Below are 25,761 nucleotides of genomic sequence, written 5' to 3' on the forward strand. Positions count from 1 at the left end.
GAATCCTCTAACAGCTCTAATTGGAAAAACAGCCCTAGCCTCTGCCCATCAAAGCTGATTATATCCCTGAGCAGAGAGGCCTGGTCCTTGTCCGGGATGCGTGTTTCACCCTGCCCTGAGCTCATCCCGCATTCCCTGGGGCAGCGCAGGAGTCAGCTCGGGAGAGGTGCCTTCCCTGCTTGAAGGAGCAGCAGCTGGCTCTCAGCTTCTCTGACGGCATAAACAAATTTGTGCGCATCACAGGGAACTGGAAACAACTCATGCTCAAGGCAAGAAGTCATTTTTCTCTTCCCTGCATTCACTTTTCCCTTCCATGGATCCCAGAGGAATCTACTAAGCTGGAGGTATGGATTCACTCCAAGAAAAGGTACTCTTGCCTCAGGAACCATCCCAAGGTCCCACAGTCCAATCACACACCAATTCCCAGGAGCATGCTCATTTGAGGCTGCTCATTTGAATCCCCCCCCCCCCCCCCCGCTATAGGAGGGGGAGGGGTTAGAGCAGTCAACCAATCAAGAGCGTGTATCATTGGCTATGCTGAAACTAGCTTGAAGAGTGACAGGTTAGGGTCATCACCCTTTATTCTGAACATTTCCATCACCATCAAATCCGTGAAGAAGGCATCCCATTTCCCCTTTGCACACAGCTGTAACGCTAATCTACCTTGCATCTCTGTTAAAACACTGATTAGAAGAGTCATCCTGTGTATATGCTTTGCTTTCTACTTTGGTTACAAAATGACTTGCATGATGCATACAGGATGCCGTTTCTTCTGAGATCTCCAAGCACCAAAACTTATTACAGCTTCTTGGGTTTTTGCCACACTTGAGGACTAAGAAGTGCCCTCTATCTTCTCACGGCCAAGATGCTGAGAACATTCTGGTCCTTTGGTGTAAGTCTGGGAATACAGCCCTAGTCCAGCTGATAGAACCAGGAAGTAGTAGCTGTTTAACCAATATTAAGAAGCTTAGCTGATTTGGCATGAAGGGTGAGGCATTTCAGTAAATCTAAGAATCCATAAAGATGCATGATAACCAACCTGGGGCAGGGACCGTCCTGGGGCAGACACCAGCAGAGGGGCTGTATAACCTCCAGCCAGCATCAGGATCATCTGGAGGATTTAGAGCCAACCTCCAGGGTATTTAATGGCTTGCATGCTGGGGTGGACTTGAGGTTCTGCATTCCTCAGTTCTCAAGTGATGCTGACGTGGTGTCCACACACAGAGACGTGTATGTACAGATACTCTAGGTTAGCACCTCCCTTGTATTGACTAATGGCCACAGCAAGGAAGAGCTGTCACCCCACTTAGGCATTTATGCATTTGGCCTTATGTACTTCCTCATTTTTTCCCTTTGAGACAGGCTCTTTCTCTCTCTCCCCCTCCCCCACCTTTCTCTTTCCCTGTAGCCCAGGCTAGCCTTCCAAGTGCTCAGATTATAGGGGTACCCCACCATGCCTAATTCATATTTTAATCCTTACCAATGACAGTGTTATTGGTAAATAACACTGCTTACATTTCCATAAGCATGTTTTATATTCAAATTTTCCATTTCACACTTGGGAGACAAGATCCACAATTCCTTAATGTGCTTATAACAGGGCATAATCAAATCACACAGAATTTCTGAACAGAAGTGAGATTGAATTTACAGGTTATTTTCTCCTTCTGGTTATTGGCACCCTTGAGATTTTCTCTATGACACAGATCTGTGCCCTTTTGGCCCATCATGTGGAGGGCTCCCCTTTGAACCTGTGTTGTGTCTTATTTATTCATTCAAACCTGCCTGGCCCCGACCTCCTAGGCCTGTCTTCTAGATGCTTAGCCAAATGTCATGCATTGGGTCACACCATGGCATTCTTCAAAGCATACATTGTCTGTGAAAAGAACTGTTATTTTCCAGAAATAAAAAAAATTATTGCCGGGTGGTGGTGGTGCACGCCTTTAATCTCAGCACTTGGGAGGCGGAGGCAGGCGGATTTCTGAGTTCGAGGCCAGCCTGGTCTACAGAGAGTTCCAGGACAGCCAGGGCTACACAGAGAAACCCTGTCTCGAAAAAAACCAAAAAAATATTATTATATCGTGAATGACATATAGTTATATATGACTTTCAGCATGTTATATAGTATTCTTATGTTATGGAATTAATTCTCCAAGCAATTCTACCTACTGCATAGACAATCTATAGTATTGTACAAATCAATCTAAAACATCAGAACAGGGGGCTGATTTTCTCAGGAGTTGATTTGATCAGCTAGTGATCAAACCATGTTTCTAAGGTACCAGTCACACATCCATCCATTGCTTTGTACACATATAATTCCCAGACTTAAAGTTCCACTGGTCATTCTAGAAGCCTTGTGACCTCTTCTTGAGAATAACAGAAACCTACCTGTTGTGTGCAGCAAGCTATCACAAGCCACTGGGAACGGATAAACAGGAAATAGGAGTGTTTATTTCCATTTGTTTTTCAGCCTGAAATGTTCAGAAGTCCAGCCATGCTTCCTGAAACATTTAAGCCTGTTCATCTAGCTGAAACATCCTCTTGTCATTGCCTGGGCTCTGAGACCCACTAACCTTGACCCACTGGGACTCTGAGGGAGGATTTGGCTCTCTGTATCATTGAAAAGCCATCCACTGGGGCTGGAGAGATAGATGGCTCTGTGGTTAAGAGTGCTGTCTGCTCTTCCAGAGGTCCTGAGTTCAATTCCCAGCAACTACTTGGTGGCTCATAACCATCTGTAATGGGATCTGGTGCCCTCTTCTGGTACACATGCAGATAGAGCACTGACATATATTTTAAAAAGAAAAAGAAAAGAAAAGGAAAAAATCTGGAAGTAAAAGCTTTTTAAAAAGGCCATTCAAGTCACTAACCTCAGCTGTCCTCATTAAAGTACATTTTCAATGCCGGAGTTCGAGGAGAGTGTTCAGTTTAATAACTTTTCAAAGCATGACTATGTTGCTTTCTTGCTTATTCCTTTTAAAAGCTTGTCCAGCCATCAGGATGATGCTTGACCATTCCCTGCCTTTCTGAATCAGCCTTCTTTCTCCTCAGCCTTGTGACTCCACCTCAGAGCTTGCATTAAGCTTGTGCCTGGCTGGCTGGTTATGTCCCACAGGGTTCAAAAGGATAGTGTTACTTGGTGGCATGTACTGTACTAGGTCTTACTACAAGTCCCTGCCTCTGTCTTCCCTGATGCCTCATGTACAGACATGCAGTGCTCACCCCTGCAGACCTTAGAGCTTGTGGTCTGTGTGTCCAGCTACAGATCCCCGCCCCCTTCCAGCACTCCCCTCTCAGCCTTCCCTCAGGTCGTTTTCCCTGCCCAGAATTCTGTTATCTTTCCTGCCACCTTGTCAGAAAGTCCAGGTTGACAGCTCAGTTCTCCCCTCCCCCAACCCCACCCCAGATCCTATGGTTAGAAAATTTTCCTCCTCTCTGCTCGTGGGCAGGCAATGCTCTACTTCTGTGCAAAACTGAAGAATAAATTGGTGTCCAGGTCAGCTTCCGTGCCCTCCTGCCCTCTCCAATACCTCATGGCTGGAGGTCATGCTTTTTATAGCTCTCACTCTATGAAGGGATGTTCATACGCAGGTGAATTGGAACTGATAATCACAGTACCTGGCTGTGGGCTTCCCTACTTTCCTTCCGTCTGCTGCGGGGGGGGGGGGGGGGGGGGGGAGAGGAGGAGGGCGTTTCTTCTTGGGTCTGAAACCAACATAGAGAAGAATAAGTCTCCAGTCTGACCCTTACCCCCATCCCCCATGTACCTTCCCCCCACCCCCCATCTAGGCGGAGAGTTAATGGTGGGAAGACTGTAGGAAGTCATGCCTGCAGGAGGAGAAGATACTTCCTGTTATTCTGCATTACCAGCGTTTTAGGTGCTTCAGGATAGGTTTTAGATAAGGCAGCAGGCAGGTTAGAAGAGCAGTGCACAGCCAGGCATCGAGCTGACTTAGGGAACTGCTCTGTCTGGCTTCTACTTGACTGTTTCAGCAACACAAGCAAAAGAGAAATACAACTAGCTGTAACGGGCTTAGCCACTTTGTGAGTTCTTCTTTTTCCCACCCTTTATCTCCCTCAGTTTCACCGGCTATCTCTACAGAAGAGAAAGAAGTATTGGAGGAAGGGAGGGAGGGAAGAAGGAAGAGGAGGAGGAAAAAGAGGAGGAGGAGGAACGTGCGAGAGAGATCGGAATCTAATTTCTTTTTTCTTGTTTCTTTGAGCACGACTACTAAGAAACAACAACCAATGCCTCTGAATGACCAATAATCACCATCTGCCTCTTGGGGCCCTACCCTCTGAAAAGTTCCCAGAATTCCAAATATCACACAATTGCAGAAACTGTATGCAGCTGGCAAAGCCATGCCCCTGCTACAGCACGAGGCATATCAGCTGTTGCAGAGGGTACGAAGCAGTCCCATATTCCCACACCAGTGATTAAAATGAAAACACTTTTTAATAATATTTCTGTGTTTTTAATTCTCCAAAATTTCAAAATTCTCACTACAGTCAGCTAAGCCGACTGGAGAGTTTAGGAAGAGCCAGTTCTCCTTTTCAAGCTTTGAGCGGCATCTACTTAAAGAGCAGGTTGAGAGAATTCCATAGGAGTCACTGCTGTATCACACACACAGAGAATACAGTTAAGCACCCCCACGACTCCCCAGCAGCAGGCAGTGAGCCCAGGGCCTGCCTCACTACCCTCTCCCATGTCTCCTGCACGGACGCTGATGGTAGGCTTTTGAGCTCGTGGCCCGTGTGTCCAGCTACATAGATCCCAGTACCTGTGTCCACATTTGCCTTAGCTTTCCCTCAAGCCTTCCCCAGAATGCTACTAACCTTCCTACCATCAGAAAACCCAGATCGAAGCTTCCCATTGTTATCTGTGGCTGTGTTTGTTTATTTGGACACACATGTGTAAACAGGTGCATAAGCTCTGGTACACTTGTGTGTAGAGGCCAGAAGACAACCTTGGGTATCATCCTCAGGCATTGTCAGTCTTTCTGTTTTGAGACAGGGTCTCCCACTGCTCTGGAACTTGACAAGTAGGTTTGACTGTCTGGTTAGTGAACCTCAGGAATGTGTCACAACTTCTGAGTGTGCTGGGATTACAAGTCCATGGCACCAAGCCTGGCATTCTCTATGTGGGACCTGGCAATCAAACTCAGATCCTCATGGCAAGTACTTTATTACCTGAGCTATCTGGTCAGTGCTCATGCTCCAAAGCCCCTCCCTTTTTTGAGATTAGGCCTTGCTACCTAGCCTAGGCTGGTTCCAAACTCTAAGTCCTCTTCTCTGAGCTGCCAGAGTCCTGGGTGTATAAGCATGTCCCACCATGCCCAAACATGATAGTAACAAAAAACAGAGTTTTTGTTTTTTAACTTTTTGCTATTGTTTGTTTTTTTCTTTTTGCTTTTGAGAGACCATGCTGACCTCAAACTCAAAGAGATCTGCCCGCCTCTATCTTCCAGTGCTGAGATTAAGTGTATGTGCCACCACAGCCCACTAAAAAGCAGGTTCTTAGTGTGTCTATCAGAATAATCTGAGGACCAACATCCAAGTCCATTGTGCTGGGAAGCAGTGCCTTGGGAGGGGTCAGCAGTCGCAGGGAGCTATGCATGCAGGCTTGAGGGGGACCCCAGGGTCTGCTCAGGAGCTCTACAAGGCTCCGAGGCAGTGGTTCTCAACCTGTAGGTTGTGACCTCTTTGAGGATCAAATAACCCTTTCATAGGGGTCGAATATCAGATATCCACATTACAGCTTATAACAATGGCAAAATTACAGTTATGAATTAGCAACGAAAATAATTTCATGGTTGGGGGTCACCACAACATGAGGAACTGTATTAAAAAGTCACAGCATTAGGAAGGTTGAGAACTACTGCTCTAGGGTCTTCAGAGGAGTTGAGGAGGACTGGGGGACAATGGTATTCAGCTCCTGGCCCCTGTGACCAGCCCAGCTCATCTCTGCCTTTCTATGCTTAATGAATTAGAAATTGGGGTCAACTGTCTAATGAAAGGATTTTATATTTAAAAAAATTGTCACAAAATAAAACAAAAACAAAACTCTCACAAAACCTCAACTCAAACCTATCACAAATAATATTTCTTTTCACTGAGCTTTTGATAAATATTTTCTGGGAGAGTTTAAAATTCAAATTTTTGGGGGCAAAATTTTAGAGGGTTTAAATTCCTAGGTAAATGCAAAGAAAACCAAATATTTATTTATTTATTTATTTATTTATTTATTTATTTATTTTGGTTTTTCAAGACAGGGTTTCTCTGTGTAGCCCTGGCTGTCCTGGAACTCACTCTGTAGACCAGGCTGGCCTCGAACTCAGAAATCCGCCTGCTTCTGCCTCCCAAGTGCTGGGAGTAAAGGCGTGCGCCACCACCGCCGGACAAACCAAATATTTATACACATGTTCAAGACAGATTTTACTCATAAGTAACCCAAAGATGGAACTAGTCCAAATATTCATCAATAGATGGATGGAATTCTATCCCACAATAAAAGGGAATGACAGGCACTGTGACATACACCATGACATGGATGAATCCTCACACATTATACAATGTTTCCATAATGGGCAATTCTTAGAGAGGCTAGGATAGGAGCTTACATGAGAGGGATGGTAGAGATAGCCCAGCAATGGGAATATGCTAAGTGCCACTAAATTGTACACTTAATAATGGTTAAATGGATTGGGGGCAGGGAACCAAGCCTGAAGGGATGGCCATCAGCATTGCTAATGAAGAGCCACCTTATAATTTGATAATTAACCAGGCAGAGAGTAGAGATGACAGAAATGAAGGACTCACTCCATCAGGGCCAACACACACCCACAACACACACACAACCACACCCCCACACATATACACACACATACACACTTACACAAACACCACACACACATATACACACACATCACATACACACACTACACCACACACACCACACCTACCCACACACATATACCCCCCCCACACACATACACTTCTATATACACACATACACACCCATACACACCCACACATATATACACATATACCACACACATATATACACACCACACATGCACACCCACATATACACACACATCACATACACACACTACACCACACATACCACACACACCACACACACATCATACACACCACACACACACATATAGACACCCATACACATACCCACACACATATACACACACACACCACACACATCATACACACACCACATATGATACACACACATATACATACACATACACACAAACACCACACACCCATATATACACACACCATACACATACCACACATATCACACATACACACACCACACATACACACATTACACCATACACATACCACACACATACCACACCACACACACATACACACAAACTACACAATACATTATACATCACACACTCACCACACACATATACACACACACCACACACACACACACACACACACACACACACACACACACACACACATCCTTCCTATATACTAAGGAGGAGAGGACAGGTGACCACAAGTGAGTGTTGGGCTAACAAAGCAGAGGTGATTTGTCTTTCAATGGCTACTGCCCAGGACTCACATGTCTCTCATCTCGCTAGCACTGGCCCTGAGTAAACCATTCTGTGGGTAGAATGCTGGCCCACGGGCTAGAGCACAAATTAAACACAGGCTTCTGCTTCTGTCTACTCATGGCTCATCTGTTTTACAAATATTTACATATAAACATTTCCATAATGCTCTCCCTATTGAATTTATTCAGCTTCATCTGCTTTTGTATTTATAGCAAAGAATTAATCAGGATGGCCCTTTCCTGTCAAGGACTCTCTAGGATATTCTGTGGTTAAAACTAGACTTAACCTCCCTGGAGTTACTTCACAAACCTGGGGGCATTTTCATCTTCTTTCCTGCTGAATTAAAGACCCATCCCAACTCGTTTTTCCGAGAGTACTCAAAACTCTCACTACAAAGAGCACATGTCCTTTCTTTACCCAATGACAACATATTCCTCTGTATTTCTATTCATCCAGTTAGTAGTCACTGAATATCGAGTGTCTGCCATATGCCAGGCACTGGGTTAGAACTGTGTCAAGACAGACATCAGCCCCAATGACACGGGCATTGGACCTCCAACAGGGGAACAGCAGTGTGCTGTGGAAACACTTTCCAGAAGGACAGGGAGTCTAGGGCTCGAGGGAAGGTCACCCCGACCTTGGAGGAGTGACTAAGTTAAGCAAAAGGGTTAGGTCGACAGGAATCTGCACAGGGAAGGGTCCTCGTGAGCTGGGAGAATATCCTGCCATGTCCTTTGGCCTGGCTGAGAGGAAGCCGGGACATCCATACCCACAGGGATCTGGCTGTATATGCCAGCTCAGCTCACCAGCCAAAGCGAAACACATTCTCTTGAGTTTGGTCAGTTCCCTGTACCCCCACACCCCAACTATTCCCCACCCCCTTCACTCCCCCCCCAGGCCATTTTCTCAGATCTCCAGATGCCACTCCCAGTTGTTCAGGGCTGTGGAAGCTCTTTGAGAGCCTGATGGAAGCCATGGATACACCTATAAGAAAAGTACAAACATTCATAGAATGCTGCCGATTGAGCTCAGAGAATTCACCAAACCCCAAACATCCATCCCTGCCCTCCCGGATCTCCTTCCATGGGTTCAGGGCCAAGAGATCCAGAAGGCCTCTTGCATTCCACCAGATCTGACACCCATAGTGCCCATAAACTGACAGCATCTGCCTGCATGGGCTTATCCTGCCTTACAGCTAAGTTCTCTGCTCCCGGTGCTCTGCCAGGAAGCTTGGACATGCTCTTCCCATGCCCTTTGATGCTGGCTCTGCACCTTGGTCCCCTTGGCCTGTGTGTGTATCATTCTTTTTCTAGGTGCTGTGTTTTGGAACTCAACTCTCCTCTCCTCTTCTTCCCCCTTTCCTCTCTCTTCCTCTTCTCCCCCCTCTCCTCTCTCTTCCTCTTCTCTCCCCTCCCCTCTCTTCTCCCCCTCCCCTCTTCCTCCCCTTCCCCTCCCTTCTCCTCTCCTCTCCTTTTTCCTCTCTTCTCATCTCCCCTCTTGTCCCCTCTCATCTCCCCTCTCATCTCCTCTTATATCTCCCTCCCCAATTCCCCCTCCCAGTGCTACTTTTCCATACATTACTAGGTGCATGGTAACACATTGTGTCTTCCCAGCACTCAAAGGCAGTAGACCCAGAGGGACTGTGACACATTTGAATCCAGCCTGTCCTTACACAGTGAGTTCCAGGCCAGCCAGGGTCTCAAAATCAGCAGACTACTCTTTGTCTCAAAAAGAGCTTCCAGATAGGGCTCTGTTTGAGCAATGTGACAACAGTGTGACACTTCCCCAGGGAGCACAGTCAAACCCAGCAAAGCTGTCCAGGAGTGAGGAAGCAGCTGGTGCTAGGGAACGGAGCATGGGGAAAGATGACAGGGCAGAATTCTTTAATAGTTGCCAAAGAAATGTCTCAGTGTTGTCTGCTGTCCCTGCAGTCACTAAAGAAACACCCGAGGCTCACGAGTCCTTCTGCTCTCTGTCCCTTTCAATCAGATGGAGGCCATTTCACTCTCTGTTAGGTTAGCTGCTTGGCTGAGAGCACTGGCACTTTTTCAGAGGAAAAGCTTAGGAAGCAGTGGTCATCAACCTGCTGAGTGCCGAGACCTTATGTTGTGCTGTTCCTCACGCTGTGGTGACCCCAACCATAAAGTGATTTCATTGCCACTTCATAACTCTAATTTTCATATTGTTATGAATCACAATGCAAATATCTGCTATGCAATTCCCCAAAGGGGTCATGACCCACAAGTTGAGAACCATTGAAGGCTAGGACTATAACACCCCTCCCCCAATGGGACTCTTCCGATGAAGAGGGTAGTGAGCCCTGAGTTCTAACTGCAATGCCTTCACAACAGCAATGGCAGTCTGTGAAGGTATAGGTTGGGAGCCGACTTTTAGCAGAAAGTGGCTATCAACTTTGCAGCCATCTCAAGCCATATAGCCTGACAAGAGACTTGTTTTTCAACAGCCTACAACAGCTGAGCACACTCTGACAAACGTCTTGTTTATCCCACATATCTTGTTTTGCTGTTTAGTGACCCCAATTGCATGGTGCTCGTGGTAAAGTGTCTTCAGCTGTGTTCCCCTGCTTGTGCTTATAAATACCCAGGATTTCCTTGCAATAGGAGGAGACAATAAGAGAGGAGGAGACAATAAGGGGGCGACAATAAGAGAGAAGAGACAATAAAAGAGAGACAATAAATGAGAAACTAGACTTGATCAGACCCTCTGGCTTGTCTCCATTCTTCTCTTCCCCTTCTTCCCCCACTCTCTCTCTTGCTAGACCCTGACCCGAGGACCGGAGCAGCAGAGCAGTCCGAGCAGCAGAGCAGTCCGGCACAGGTATAGGTTGCTCAGGCTATCCCCCACTGTTCAGGGAAGCACCTAAGCATCCTCAGAAGCCTGGGCTGTGACAGCAGAACAAGCTAGGGATCAGGGGAGACAGGCAGCTGCTTCTAACACCTCCCTTTCCTCATCAGTGATATGACCTTGTTCTTGTTTGTTTCTTCCCTTTCTTGCTTTGAGATAATTGTAGATTCATGAGCAGTTATAAGAAACAATACCAAAAGATTCTTCACCCAGTTGCTTCCAATGGTGTCTTATAAACTATTGTTCACTATCATGCCAGGGCACTAATATTAACCCCATTCAATAACACTCTGACTTTACATGAACAGGGGTATGTGTGCACTTAGCTTTGTGCAATTCTGTCACATATATAGATTTTTAGGATTACTACACAGTCACTATTCATAACAACTCTGTCATGTTATTCTTTTGCTGTTTTGATGCGAGCTCTTGTGTAGTCCAGGCTAACCCCAAACTCACTATGTAGCCAGGGATGACCTCAAATGCCTGACCTTCATGTTCTTCCCTCCCTAACACAGGACGGGCCACCACACTCAGACTTCCTTCCTACCAGTTCTTGATAGCCATCGTCACCTCCATTGACCTGTTAAATCCTTTCTGTAATTGTCCTATCTTATAATGTTATGGAAATTAAACCATATGGTATATAACCTTTTTGAGAGAAACTTAATTTTTAGCTGGGCATAGTGCTATCCAAAACAACAAACCATGTTTCCCAGCTTCCCTGGTACATGTCTGGTATAGTCATGTGACCAGATTCTGATAGAGTGCTATTAAGTAGAAGTGCTATTCAGAGCTCTTGGAAGGCTGCTTCTCCAGAACTGACAAGCTGGAAGAGTTTCCCCTTCTGACTTTCATGCTCTCTCTCCTAGTCAGTATTAGGATGTGATGGTTCGGGTTATCACAGCTCTCTTGAACCATAAGGTGACTTTGATGCTAAAGAGATCTGTGCTCTGGAAGTAGAAATGAAAGCTATGACCCTGGGCTCCTAATGGCACCGCAGAGCTGCTGTATCAGCTTGGGCAGACTTCTTCGAAATGCAAGAAAAATATATCCTTGCGTTTTTAAAGCATTTCCCCATTTGTCATATCTGGCTGCATCTGAACTGAACTGACACAAGGTATTTTAGGATGTTAAGCAGAGGAGAGATGCCCTGAGCCAGGTTTCAGAGCACTGGCCCTCAAACTTCAGTATTTGTATGAGTTACTCAACATGGATTGCTGGGCACAGGCCAAGAGAGCTTCTGAAACAGTAGAGTGTGTGTGTGTGTGGGGGGGGGGGCGGTCCCAAGAGTGTGCATTTCTAACAAGGCCTTAGGTGACACAGAAGCTGGACCAGGGCTGCATCTTGAGCACTACTTGTTGGAATGAATGGAGCTGGCAGAGTGGACACTAACCTGCTGGCACAAGGGATAGAGAAGACAACTAAATGCCTTCTCAGAAATGAGACTGAAAGTAGTGAGTGGGGCGTAGGAAAAATTCAAAACAGATTAAGGAGAATTCCAGGGACAACAGAGGGGGCCGGACCTATGGGTTGGCCAGGCAGAGCAGAGTAGGTACCAAAGACAGACCAGTGGGAGGATGGAAGTACTGACAAGCCAGAGGGCTTGCTGCTTGGATAGGGGAAGTGTGATATTTAGCAGTCAAAGTATAAAGTACACACAGGAGAGGTGGTCAGGCTGCAGGCTGTGAGCTGTCCCAGGCAAGGCTGCCACTGGAACAGCTGTGTAGATGTGTGGGCAGGGACAGGATCCCACAAAATGTACACTGAGAGCTAAGAAGATGGACAAGTCAGCAGTTGAGAAAGAGAGTAGACAAAGACAGGGGGCAAGGCAGACCCGTACATGCTGTTAGGAAACTCTGTCCTCCTTCAGGGTCCCATCATGGCTGCCTATAGTCATGATGCTGTGTGTCCATTAATAAAGAGAGGGAGGGGGGGGCACACGCCTTTAATCCCAGCACTTGGGAGGTAGAGGCAGGCGGATTTCTGAATTCAAGGCCAGCCTGGTCTACAGAGTGAGTTCCAGGACAACCAGAGCTACACAAAGAAACCCTGTCTCAAAAAAAAAAAAAAAAAAAAAAAAAAAAAAAAAAAAAAAAAAAAAAAAAAAATCAACAAGATAGACAAACACTTAGCCAAACTAACTAAAAAGCAGACAGTATCCAAATTAACAAAATCATAAATAAAAAGGGAGACAACAAACACTGAGAAAATTTTAAAAATCATTAGGTATTACTTCAAAAGCCTGCATTCCATAAAATTGGAAAACCTAAAAGAAATAGATGATTTTCTAGATAGATACCACTTACCAAACTTAAATTGAGATCAGATAAACTATTTAAATATTCCTAAAACCCTAAGGAAATATAAGCAGTCATTAAAAGTATCACAACCAAGAAAGTCCAAGGCTGCCAGGCGGTGGTGGCGCACGCCTTTAATCCCAGCACTTGGGAGGCAGAGGCAGGCGGATTTCTGAGTTCGAGGCCAGCCTGGTCTACAGAGTGAGTTCCAGGACAGCCAGGGCTACACAGAGAAACCCTGTCTCGAAAAACCAAAAAAAAAAAAAAAAAAAAAAAGAGAGAGAGGGAGGGTCTCAGAGAGAGTGATCACTGGCACCCTGATGCCAAGGATGAATGAACTTTGGAAGGATCATGCCTCTGTTGTTAGGATCTTAGGAAGGGTAGTTGTTACTTCACCCACAGGGAAGGAATTTCAGCAACAGTGTGTGTGTGTGTGTGTGTGTGTGTGTGTGTGTGTGTGTGTGTGTATTATTGCATGTACATGTCTGTGTGGCCATGTGCCACATATGTATGTGTATGAGTAGAGGCCAGAGGTCAACAACACTGGGCTGTCTCTATCCAATTGCTCTGCACCGTGGGATTTGGGATTAGGTGGGGGTCGGTATCATTACTGAGACCATTGTCAGCATGAGAATGGCAACGCCCGAGGTAACACAGAAGTCATTAGTCTTGTTGAAGAGAGGGAGCAGAGAGCCAGGATGTTGGGATGGGGGTCACAGGCAGGGACTTTGCAATAGATGGGGATCTAAGTTTGGTGTAACAGAATGAAAGAGCCAGGGACAAGGGATAGGCCAGCCACTAGAAAAGGCAGTGAAGGTGCAAGGGCCTGAGTGAGCGGCACGGTTAGGTTTCTATTGCAGTGATAAAACACCATGATCAAAAGCAACTAGGGGAGGGAAGGGTTTGTTTCATCCCACAGTTCTCAGGCCGCTCTCTGTCTGAGGGAAGTCAGGACAGGAGCTCCAGGAAGGAACACGGATGAAACAGAGACCATGGAGGTGTGCTCTTCACTCGTTTGCTCTCCACGGCTGCTCAGCCTGCTCATAGCACTGAGGACCAGGAGTGGCATATCCTATATGCCTGTTCTCTCATATCCACATCAATCATCAAGAAGATGCACCACATGCTTTCCCATAAGCCCATCTGTTTGGGGCATTTTCTTAGATTGTTTTTCTTTCCAAATGCCTCTAGCCTGGGTCAAGCTGACATAAAAACAGAACAGCAAGTAAGGAAAGTGAGTGGAACCACAGGACAGAGGGCCACTTGAGAGGCAATAGGAGAGGACAGGGAAGGGCAGACATCTGGTAGGGAGAGAGCCAAAGAGGCCAAGGCTCTCACAGTTATACCTCTGTGAGGCCCAGGGAGTTAAGGCTGATGGATTCTGAGCATGTGAGGGGTGGGACCCAGTGTCAGGTGACGTTCTATGGGTCCCCAGGGGGTGGAGATTCAATCAGTGAGGCACACTGGGGAAGGGACCCTCGGAAACTCCATCATGGCAGGTGCTGTGATACCCCTTGGCAGTTTGAATGGCCAAAGAGGAAGACTCTGAGGCCACTGTTCTGGCCTGCCTGCGCTGAGATGGTAGCAACAGAGTGAGAGGGTCTAGCAACTTAAGCTGAGACCACATCTGATCACAGTTGAACAGTTGAGGCCCTGAACACATACCATGGTAAAACACCCTTCGGTGGCTATGGGACCAGGGAACTGGGGAAGCATGGGGTTATCTAGGGACAACCAGGGATACTGAACTCTCTGCTTTCTTTCAAGTGAGATATGTTCTATTAATTCAAAAAGATACTTATGGAACACTTACAACAAGGAAGAGGGTGAAGTGGTCTGATGACGGGGTTTCTGTGTGAGCAGGGCAGGGGTAACCGCTGACTCAGAGAGAGGTCAAGGCCAATTTCTTCTCCCAGGAGGTGAGATCCAGCTGATCTTGGGCAAGTTTTCCAGACTAAAGGTTTATGGTAGAAAGGAAAGGGGCGTGTCCCAGGCAGCCGAGCAGCATGTACCAAGGCTGGGAGATGAGGAAAGGCATGGTATTCTGTTGTTTTTAAAGATTTATTTATATTTTTTTGCCTGCATGTATGTCTGTGCACCATGTATATATATAGTGCCTACGGAGGTTAGAAGAGAGTGTTGGATCCCTCTGCAAATGGAGTTATTGGTGTTGGGAACTGAACCTGGGTCCTCTGGAAGAGCAGCATGTGCTCTAAGCTGCTGAGCCGTCTCCCCCTCCCCCAAGCACGGTGTTTCTGAAGAACACAAGTCCAGGATGGCAGGGGGGCAGCAAGGAGAACAAAGTAAAGTGAGACTAGAAAGGCGTGTGGCCCCTTCATTACGGTGTCCGCCTTTCTAAGGTGTGTGCTACCACTGCCCAGCTTTAGAATACATTTTAATATTCCGTTTGGATGGTGCCACACTTGCTTCTTGCTCTACTGGAACTCTCAGCAAATCATTGCTGAAACTGGAGTAAATTCCGCTATTAATTGCTTCTCTGTGCTGGAACTCTGTCCCCTCTTCCTTCATTCTGAAGAATAAAATGTCACCGCTGCTGTGCAGACCATACAAACAAACACAGGGACTCAGCAAGGATGGGTGTGGCATAGAGAGAGAGAAGTGTCCGTGGTAGGAAGGCTCAGGCTTTTCCATGGGACATCCCATCTTGGGGCCCAGGCCTTCCTTCTTGAACTTGGAATGTTTTTTTCACCAGACATTCCTTTTTAAAAAGTATAATTTATTTTACTACCTGCATATTTATTGTCATAGGGTCTCATGTAGGCCAGGCTGGTCCTGAACTCACTAAGTCTCTGAGGGTGACCTTGAACTTTCAATTCTCTGTCCCACCTTCTGGGTTCTGGGGTTACATGTGTGAACCAACACAGTCACCACCTTCCCAGCAGACATTGCTATTAGCAGTCCCAACCTTCCTAGCTTCTAATCAGTTTGGATACAGCATGAAGTAAAGTTATTGGTTGCTTTGTGTACATCTTTATTTCTCTCCTTTCTAACTACACACATCCAACTATCGCTAGTTATGACTAAATTCACCTTCTAATTACCTCATATTTGGGTGTCTGTATCCAAGGCCTTGGCCATTGTCTGACTCCATCTTGTCTTTCTGGATTGTTCTAGCACCTCCTGAAGGCCCCTTTATCACTCCTTTTTTTTTTTTTTTTTTTTTTTTTTTTAAAGATTTATTTATTTTTACGTATGTGAGTACACTGTCACTCTCTTCAGACACACCAGAAGAGGGCATCGGATCTCATTACAGATGGTTGTGAGTCACCATGTGGGTGCTGGGAATTGAACTCAGGACCTCTGGAAGAACAGTCACTGCTCTTAACTGCTGAGCCATCTCTCCAGCCCCCTTTATCATTCTTGTTTGTTTGTTTGTTTGTTTGTTTTGTTTTGTTTTGTTTTTTGAGACAGGGTTTCTCTGTATAGCCCTGGCTGTCCTGGAACTCACTCTGTAGACCAGGCTGGCCTCGAACTCAGAAATCCTCCTGCCTCTGCCTCCCAAGTGCTGGGATTAAAGGCGTGCGCCACCACTGCCCGGCTCCCCTTTATCACTCTTAAACTGTCTTGCAACCTGTCTATCCTGATGTCACTCATACCCATGCAAGTAACGCCTCATCTTCTCACTGTCCCTGGATGACATATAGGTGCCAACGATGATTTCCAGAGTTCCCGTGTATCTGAACACTCCTGAACACTCCAGAGCAAGGTGGCGGAAGAGAATAGCCATATCAGTGAGCACTCTGGGCTTGATCAAAACACCCTGCTTTACTGAATAAGGTAAAAGAGCGGTGGAGAATGATTCCCAGCATCAACCCCAGACTTCTACATGGACATGCATTCCCCTAACACATACATATGCACACATACACATGTGAAAAAAATTTTAAAATGATGTAATATCATTAACACAAATAACTCCACACTTCCCTAGTAAATTCATTGTGCACCTACAGAAACCATTTGACCAAATCCAATCCTCATGGGCACATGGTTGTATGTACTAGTATACCAGCAGTCATTACCCTTATCTGTGGCCTGCAGAGTTCTCACAAGGTCTGTCTTAGATCATCCCGGGACTAAACAGAGACCCCTAAATGTTGGCTCAGAAAACAATGATAAAATTCTATACAAACATATTTTGCTGGCTACCGGGTATTTGGTAACTCACTTGGTTTATGTGAGTAACCAGCTGCAAACTATAGTGAAAGAAAAAAAAAAAAAACTGAAGCAACCCAAATATTCATCAACAAAGGAATGGGTAAAAAGTTGGATATGTGTGCCACAGAATATTATGCAGCCTTAAAGAGGAAATCCTGTCATATGATACAATATGCAAGAACTGCAAGGACATTGTGCTAAGTAAAAATAGGCCATTTACAAGGGGGCAAGTCCTGTCTGATTCTGCTTTTATAGACTATTTAATTCGTCAGAATCATAGAAACACGAAGCAGAAAGTGGTTTGCCAAGGACCATGGGAAGAATAGAGGGGATTAGCATTTAGTACAATAGAACAGTGGTTCTCAACTGAGGTCATGACTGTTTGGGGGTCAAATGACCGTTTCACAGGGAATCACATATCAGATATCCTGCATATCAAATATTCACATTGCAACTCATAACAGTAGCAAGTTCATAGTTACGAAGTAGCAACAGAAATTATTTTACGGTTGGGGGTCACCACAACAGTAGAAACCATATTAAAGGGCTGCAGCATCAGGAAGGTTGAGAAGCACTTGTCTAGAGTTTCAGTTTTACAAGGTGAAAATGATTCAAGAGATCTGTTGCATAGCAATGTGGACATATCAACACAGTTTCGCTGTGCATTTAAACATGGGTACCATGCTAGGTTTAGTTTAGGTATTGTGTTACATTGTGTTGTGTTGTACTGTACTATATTGTATTGTACTGTATAGTATTGTATTGTATCATAATGTATTGTGTCAGATTACATTTTTGCAGTAGTGTTTCACCATATAGCCTAGGTTAGCCTAGATCTCATGATCCTCCTGCCTCAGCCTTCTGAGTGCTAGGATTACGGGCATCTGCCAGCATACCTGAATTACTCATTTACTTTAGACTTTCCTCATTCTGTTTTTATTCATGAAGCCCCTCGTGTGTGCATTTTTAATTTTTAAATGTGTATGATACTGTGCCCAGGTTTTGAAAAAGATTTATTTCTTGAGAATTTCATACACACATAAGATGTGTTTAGATTAGTTCCTACCCCCATCCCTCCACTCCAATCCCTCCCTTGTCCTCTCTCCCACTTCCCTCATGTGCTGTCAGTCTTATTTTTAAACCTGCTGAGTCCACGTCCTTGCCTGTGTGTGCATGGGTGCAGGACCATCTACTGAAGCTTGAGGAGCCTGCCAGGTGCTACATCCCTGGGGAAAAAAAAATAAAACATACTCTCCTCCTGACCATAGCCATCAATTGTTAAGAACTTTTCAGCTGGGGTGAGACTTCATGGCCCCTACCCCATCCATGCTGGGATTTGGTTGGCTTGGTCTCCTGTATGCTGTCACAGCCGAGGTGAGTTTATGTGCACAATGACTTCCATCATGTCCAGCCAATACTGTTTTACTGCAGACACCCATGGCGTCTAGCCTTGTGGGAAGGAAAGGTGATATAAATTGTCTCATTTAGAGCCAAGTGTTCCATAGTTTCATATTCTCTGTACATTGGCCAGTTATAGGTCTTTGTATTAATTGTACAAAAAGAGCTTGTCTAATGAGGGTTGAGAGATTCACTAACCTATGACTACAAAGAGAAGAACCTAAGAGGGGCTATTTAAATATGTTCCATTTAGCTCAATAAAATTATTGCATTCTTCCCTATGGCCTATAGCCTAATAGACATAGGGTTTGGGCCCAGTTTGCAGTACCAGGCATGAGTACAGTCTTGTGTAGCAGGCTTTAAAGTCAGTCAGAAAGCAGCTGGCTCATCATGCTGGCATTGCACCGGGCGATCTTGCCGGACCACTGGCTACTGTGGTGTGCAGGCTGCACAGCTGGGATGACTGTTAAATGATATTCTCCCCAAGCAGCATAAACGGAAACTTCTGGCACCGTGAGAGCTAGAGTCCTACCACCAAGTTCTGGAGAGGAACCAAGAGCCATAGCAATAGCCTGAAATGTTTGAGGGTGTATGGGACCCCACTGACCAACAACTCAAAAAGAGGTAACCCATACTTGGCACTAGGCTTTTTGCTTGATAGCCTATAGTGTCTGAGAAAGGCTTTGCCCCCGCCCTCAGCCCCCTGTGCTAAAGGGTAACTCCATTTAAAATTCATTTATATGTGTATATTTCAGAAAGCATCTACAGTAGTAGGCTTCCACATAGCCTCTCAAAGGTGTTCATTACAGGGTCCCCACACGGTCCCCACATGGTCTCCACATGGTTCTCTCTAGCTTCTCATCTTCCCTTCCATTTGTCCTTCCTGTTTTGTTAGCCCCTCCTCAGAATGTCTGTGTTCTGTCCACCTTTCCTTGAAATGCCCTTGACCCACAATGGCCCCTTACTGGTTTCCTAACCTTTGAGGATATTCCAAACGAAACACGTATTTAGAGATTTAAGGCTAACATTCATATACAAAAGTGAAGTGTTGACCTTTCTCACTCAGAATAAATTATTTCCAGCTCTGCCCATTTCCTGCAAATTTTATAATTTTCTTTCTTTTTCTTTTTTTTCCTTTTTTTTTTCTTGGATATTTTCTTTATTTACATTTCAAATGTTATCCCCTTTCCTGGTTCTTCCTCATCCCCTGAAGCCCCCATCCCATCCCCCCTCCCTTGCTTCTATGAGGATGTTCCCCCACCCACCCACCCACTGCCGCCTCGAATTCCCCTACACTGGGGTATTGAGCCTTTATCGGACCCAGGGCCTCCCTCCCATTGATGCCCCAAAAGACCATCCTCTGCTACATAGATGTTCATTTTTCTTTATAGTTGAATAAGATCACATTTTCATTATCTACTCAGCAAATGATAGACATCTAGGTTGTTTTCATTTCCTGGTTTTGTGGACAGAGGAGCAATGAACATAAATCAACAAGTTATCTCTGTAGCAGGATGTAGTAGAGTCCTTTGGGGATACACCGAGGAGTGGTATAGCCAGATCATATGGTTGATCCATTTCTAGCTTTTTGAGGAATCTCTACACTGATTTCCACAGTGGCAGCACTGGTTCCTACTTCCACTAACAGTGAAGACATGTTCCTCTTTCCCTACATCTATGCCAGTATTTATTATTAGTTTGTTTTAAATCTTAGCCATTCTAGTTGGAATAAGATGAAATCTCACTGTAGTTTCAATGTGCACTTCCCTGGTGGCTAAGGATACTGACCTCTGTGATTTTTATGTGAAACCTGTGTGTTCAGGGGCCCACAGAGGCCAGAAGAGGGAGTTGGGTCCTCTGGACCAGGAATTACAGGCATTTGTGACTGTGATGTGTATGCTGGGAACCAAACCTGGACCCTCAGCTAAGTGCTCTTGGCTGCTGGGCCATCTCTCCAGCCTCCTTTTCAAATTGTGTTTTTCAAAATTGACTTAAAAGCTTTCATACAAGACAATGGGTCTAACGGCCTCCGTGTGCATACATACAGCACTGTACTTTTCTCTGCCTACTACTCCCCTTCATTTCTCCTCTGCCAGTTTTCCTGATGCCCTTTCTCTTACCCAAGGTCTCTCTACTATGATTTTCACAGTCCTTTTTAGCTGTAAGAATTAGAAGGATGTCAGCCAGGTGGTGGTGGCGGCGCACACCTTTAATCCCAGCACTTGGGAGGCAGAGGCAGGTGGATTTCTGAGTTTGAGGCCAGCCTGGTCTACAGAGTGAGTTCCAGGACAGCCAGGGCTACACAGAGAAACCCTGTCTTGAAAAACAAAACAAACAAACAAACAAAAAAAGAATTAGAAGAACGTCATAGAGTTCCAGGATGCTATGACTTTTGTCTCGGTTGGGAGGGCATTGAATTGGGGTATGCTTACTCTCCTTTTGGGGAGCCACTTAGGAAAATGAGGTTGTGGAGGCTGGAAGCTCTTAGCTTTTCTTTATTAGGAAGCAAATGACTACTTCCTACAAGGCTATAGGAATTGGGTGCTGGGGACTAGATAGGCTAGGAAAAGTAGGAGTAAGTGGTGTGTGTGTATGTGTGTGTGTGTGTGTGTGTGTGTGTGTGTGTGTGTGTGTGTGTGTGTTTTGGGGTATCATTAGTATGAGAAAGGAAAAAATGTAGAAGGCTTTGTCAAGGGCTGGGCCATCCTTGGGGAGTATTCTGGGAAGAAAGAAGAAGACTTCCTGTTTGCCAAGAGCAGTGACGCGCAGGCGATGCCGAGCGACAGATACAAATGTGTAGCACACTCCAGCAGGCAGCTGTGCAGGAGATTAAAAGCTGAGAGCTGGCAGAGTGAGCTGGGGGCTGGGAAAGGCTGAGTCCCTGAATCCCTTGCTGAGGCCAGAGCCTGCTGAGTGTTTTCAGGCTTATTAGTAGGAGGCTACTTTCCAAGAGAGAACAAGCTTTGGCTCAGGGATCCCAGGCATCAGTGGGCAGAACTGCACTCCAGCCTGCTCAGCCTTCCTCCAGAACATCTCCTGGGAACATTTCCCTGGAGTCTGTGCATGGAAGAGAGAAGAGCTCAGTTTCTCTGCCCTCCATGGTATTATGACACGTGGTGCTAGACAGAGCTGTCGGATACAGACTGGCAGAGGGATAGCAAGAGGGGCTTCCTATCTAGACTTTGAAACCACAGGGAGCCTGGTCTCCTTGCATGAGGGCCTGCTGTTCATGTTTACTAGAACTCAGATGGTCTAAGGGAGCTTAGGTGGTCCACCTGCTATGACCATATATGAAGCAGATTAACTTCTGAGGCCTGAGGAAGCATCCATTCTACCCATGTGAGGCCATTGTCTGGGAAGTAGTATTAGAGGGATATAGCCCTAGCTTTGGGTAACTCTGTCTCTCCTGAACCTTTCTGACTGACAATCATCACATGCATACATCCTGGACATTAGAGGGCACCACATCTTTGTCTATCATTTAAGAAAAAAACAAAAAACCAAAAAAACAAAATCATGACATGGGAGAGCAAGAAAGGTATGGTTTGTGGTTCTTGTTGTTGTTTTCCAAGGCAGTTTTTCTGTGGTGCCCTTGCTGTCCTGGAACTAGTTCTGTAGACCAGCTGGCCTTGAACTAACAGAATCTGCTTTCTTCTGCCTCCTGAGTATTGGGATCAAGGGTGTGTGCCACCTTAAAGGGTGATTATAGCCTTAGTCCTGAATGAGTTAGAATACAGAGATTAAGCATCCTTCTCCCCAGCCCTCTAGTCCCTTAACCACTGTGATTAGCTGCCTGACATGGGCCTCTCACACTGGCCTGGAGTGTTGGTGCCTGCAGGCTTCCCTGTTTTCTGAGGTCCTCTCTTCAGACTCTACAGCTAACAGGTCTCAACACTGTGCCCTCACCTGTGCTTCAGGCGTCATGCTGTATGTCTCAAGATCAGAGAGATGTCTTGGTGGGTAACAAACTATGAGTTCAAACCCTAGAACACACATTAAAAAAAACAAACAAACAAATTCAATGGCATGCACCTGTAATCTCAATACTCCAATGGTGAGATGGGAAACAGGCTCAGGAGAATTGGCCAGACTTAAGGGCTACCAACCAGTTGTGTGAATCAAAGTTCTCTTGAGTTTGAGGTGATTCTTTGATTGGTTCAGCTTCTATAGCCCAAGAGTAATTATGACTTCCCAGATTAAATTCAGAGTTCACCCAGTGTGTGTGTGTGTGTGTGTGTGTGTGTGTGTGTATGTGTGATGTGTGCATGTGTGATACCTTAGGAATGATTTCAAAAGCAGTTCCTTAATCCAAATTGGATCCTCCTGGGAAGATGGGCCAGGAAAAAAAGTGACAGGGAAACAAAGGGAGGAATTTAAATTCTTCTATACACTGGGGTCAGAATCTCTCCTGGACCAAGATGGTCACCTTGAAGTTCAAATCCAAAGCTTTGGATTTCCCTGCTATCATTTGTTTGTTTGGGTGAGGAGAGGGGGTAGCTCTGACCTTCGTCTCCTACTCTGTAAAGTAGGATTTACTACAGCCCAGCACCAGAGACTATTTGCCTTCTCTCCTGCTGCATATGGTTCTCTAAGAAATTCTGTGTTCTCTTCAGAGCTGTGATTATAGAATTACACATTGTTAGAGCAGAAGGTGCCTAGAAGCAGAGTGCCCCCCCACCCCACCCCTGTTTCCTAGAAAATGAATCTAGTCAGGATAGGGCTCCCAAGCCTCATTTCAATGGCATTGCTGTGTAACTGTAAAGTCAGTTTGTGTTCTAGTCTCTCTTTCTAGAACACTGCTGTAGACTAACCAGAATATGGACCATAAAATACGCCTGTTTAGCACCAGGGATGTTTTGATCTGATTATTCTGAGACATAACAGACACAAGCATAGCTGTGATAACTCAGTATGAATGATTCTTCTGAGGAAAATATACATTTTTTTAAAATAGGAAAAATGCTCATTTGTAAGTGTGTCTCCTGTGGGGAGCCAACAGAAGGCGGCTATCATCAGGAGAGCCGGGAAAAATTTGTAGTCCCTGCATAGTAGTACTGCTTCTTCCCATTATCAGGCCAAACACATTTGAATAGAATGGTCCAAACACTCCAGTGGGTAAGGCCTGAGGTCCCATTTCTGGAGTTAATACTATGTGGGTGGCAGAACTGAGGTCTAGTCCTGTGCTTCCTGGTGTTGCTCGACTAAGTTCAGACAGGGATTGTTGTTTGTTGGTATGACACTGACTGCTCCATAAGCCTGTTTTGGCTTGCACCAGTTCGGGGCCTGGAGCTGGCCCCTGTTCCCTTTCCCTGATTATGGGAAAGGATGTTTCCTTGTGCATCTCTTTTGGACCTACATTCACTAGCTCAATGCCTTCCACGTTTGCAAAGTGGGCAGAGCCCAGGCAGTTTTCTGGGCTGTCTCTGGGTTAACTCATTTTCTGCCTTGCAATCTCTTGCAAAGTGTCTAGGCTTGCCACATTTAAAACAGGCCTTTTGGTTTCTACTAGCCAAAAAATCTCTTACTGATTGTCCTTGCATGGCAGCCATCTTGAGCCGTATACCCTGACAAGAGACTTGTTTACAACAGCCTACAACAGCTGAGCACACTCTGATAACATCTTGTTTTAGATACCCAGGATTTTCCCTTGGGTTTGTGAGACTTAAAGGCATGTGACTTAAGGGCATGACTTAAAGGTGTGATTTAGAGACAAGACTTTAAGGTGTGACTTAGAAGTGAGACATATAAAAGGCGAGAAGCAGACAGAAGAAACAGACTTAGTACTTGAGACTTGAGACTCAGAAGAAGAGAACTTGGAACTGGGAAGGAGACTAGAAACTTGGTACTAGGAACTAGGGACAAGGAACTAGGATTAGGACCTGAGACTTGGTACTAGGAACTAGGGACTTGGAACTTGGGACTGGGAACTAGTGACTTGGAGAGAAGAAGAGAGACTGAAGAGTAAACTGGATTGAATCACACTCTGTCTGGTCTCCATTCTTTGCGTCTGTTCTCTCTCTCTTGCTGAACCCCTATCCGTGGACCAGAGCAGCTTGGGGCAGCAAGCCCCCAAGGCCTTTGGCAGTGCGGGTTCCAACATTGATAGAGCGGTCCCTGACATTTTGGCCCCCAAATGTGGGGTAGTACGGTTCTCAACAGTCTTCCTTGTGTACTTGGAGGAGAAGCCCAAATAAATCTCAGTTAAGTCTTAACAGTGGAGGGATCGAGAGTGTAGCTCAGTGGTAGGGCACTTGCTTTGCCTGCATAAAGCTTTATGCTTAGTCCCCAGTATTGCCAAAAGAAAAAAAAATCAACTGAGAAAGCATTGATTTAAATTCAGTTAGTAGGGGTTGTGAGCTGGGGAGATAGCTTTGTGGCAAGAATACTTGATGTATAGGCATGAGGACCCAGATTTAAATTCTTGCACCCATTGTAAAAGGTTGGGTGTAGCCACATGCACACCTGTAAGCCCAGTGTTGTTACAGGTGGACAGGTAGAATAATGACTGGGTCTCCCTGGCTGCCAGCCTTGCTTCTTCTGGTTCAGCGAGAAAACCAGAGAATGATCAGAGAATGATAGAGAAAGACATCCAGAATCCTCCCCAGTCTTCTACACATGTCCATACGTGTACACACCTGTGGATACAACACATATACATGGAGAAAATATGCCAGTATTTTCTCCAAAAGTGGTTCCCCTATGTGCATCTCTCTTTGTCTTCAGCTGAAGATGACACTGAAACCTGAATCCTAAACCTCTGGTTGCCTTTGGTTCCTCTCACGTGTGTATCAGGCCTAGGTGTAAATAAGCTTGTTTCTTTGCTAAGCTGTTTTGTTCTTGTTGTCCCAGTTAAGAGCTAGACAGAGGCTAAAGGGAACACTGTGTTTTTCTTCCCTGTACTCCGAACTCCTGGACGATAAATACTTGAAGTATTTCTGTTGTGTCCCCCACAGATCCAACGGCTTCACTCCTGTTCTGAGCTGGTGTATATGAGCCTTTGCTGTGCACAGCCAAGAAGATGCCTAAAGAAAGAGGGGATGAATAAAGCTTTGCTCTGCTTGCTGACCCAATAACCAGTGTTGAGCATTCCTAGAGTTGACAGCACACACATGGAGAAAAACAGCTCTTCATCTGAGCAGGGGGAAGCCTGTCAGTTTGATACATCACAGGCAAAGGGAAAGAAAGCATTTCTCTCACAAGGGGTCTGGGAGGCTTCTATGTTTGGGACTCCTTTTCTCTGTGTCCTCAGACCATAAGTGATTGAGGCAAACAGCGAGGACCCAGCAGGGCCAAGTGGTTGATTAGCAAATAAGAACAGGAGACATCAAGTTCAGTGCCTGGGAAGGCAACCAGCCCAGCAACTCTTCTCCCCTAAACTGCACCAGGACTGATTGACCCACAGACCCAGCAGGATCCCAGCT

General features: G+C 45.6%; 1 protein-coding gene and 1 long non-coding RNA gene across 10 annotated transcripts in view; one reads left to right on the forward strand and one right to left on the reverse strand.

The window, feature by feature from the left end:
• On the forward strand, window positions 1–25,407 carry LOC143443799 (uncharacterized). 2 transcript variants are annotated; one of them, XR_013113090.1, is made up of 3 exons: window positions 1–367; window positions 16,429–16,561; window positions 25,294–25,407. It is a non-coding gene; the product is annotated as an uncharacterized LOC143443799 (long non-coding RNA). The 2 variants fall into 2 exon arrangements; XR_013113091.1 differs by having other exon boundaries at window positions 1–344.
• The window catches only part of LOC117715949 (protein FAM163A), an 82,662-nt gene that overhangs the window by 35,318 nt on the left and 21,583 nt on the right, over window positions 1–25,761 (reverse strand). The gene's annotated exons all lie outside the window — the stretch shown is intronic.

The sequence above is a fragment of the Arvicanthis niloticus genome, chromosome 10 (genome assembly GCF_011762505.2).
Source record: "Arvicanthis niloticus isolate mArvNil1 chromosome 10, mArvNil1.pat.X, whole genome shotgun sequence".
Taxonomy (NCBI): Eukaryota; Metazoa; Chordata; class Mammalia; order Rodentia; family Muridae; genus Arvicanthis; species Arvicanthis niloticus.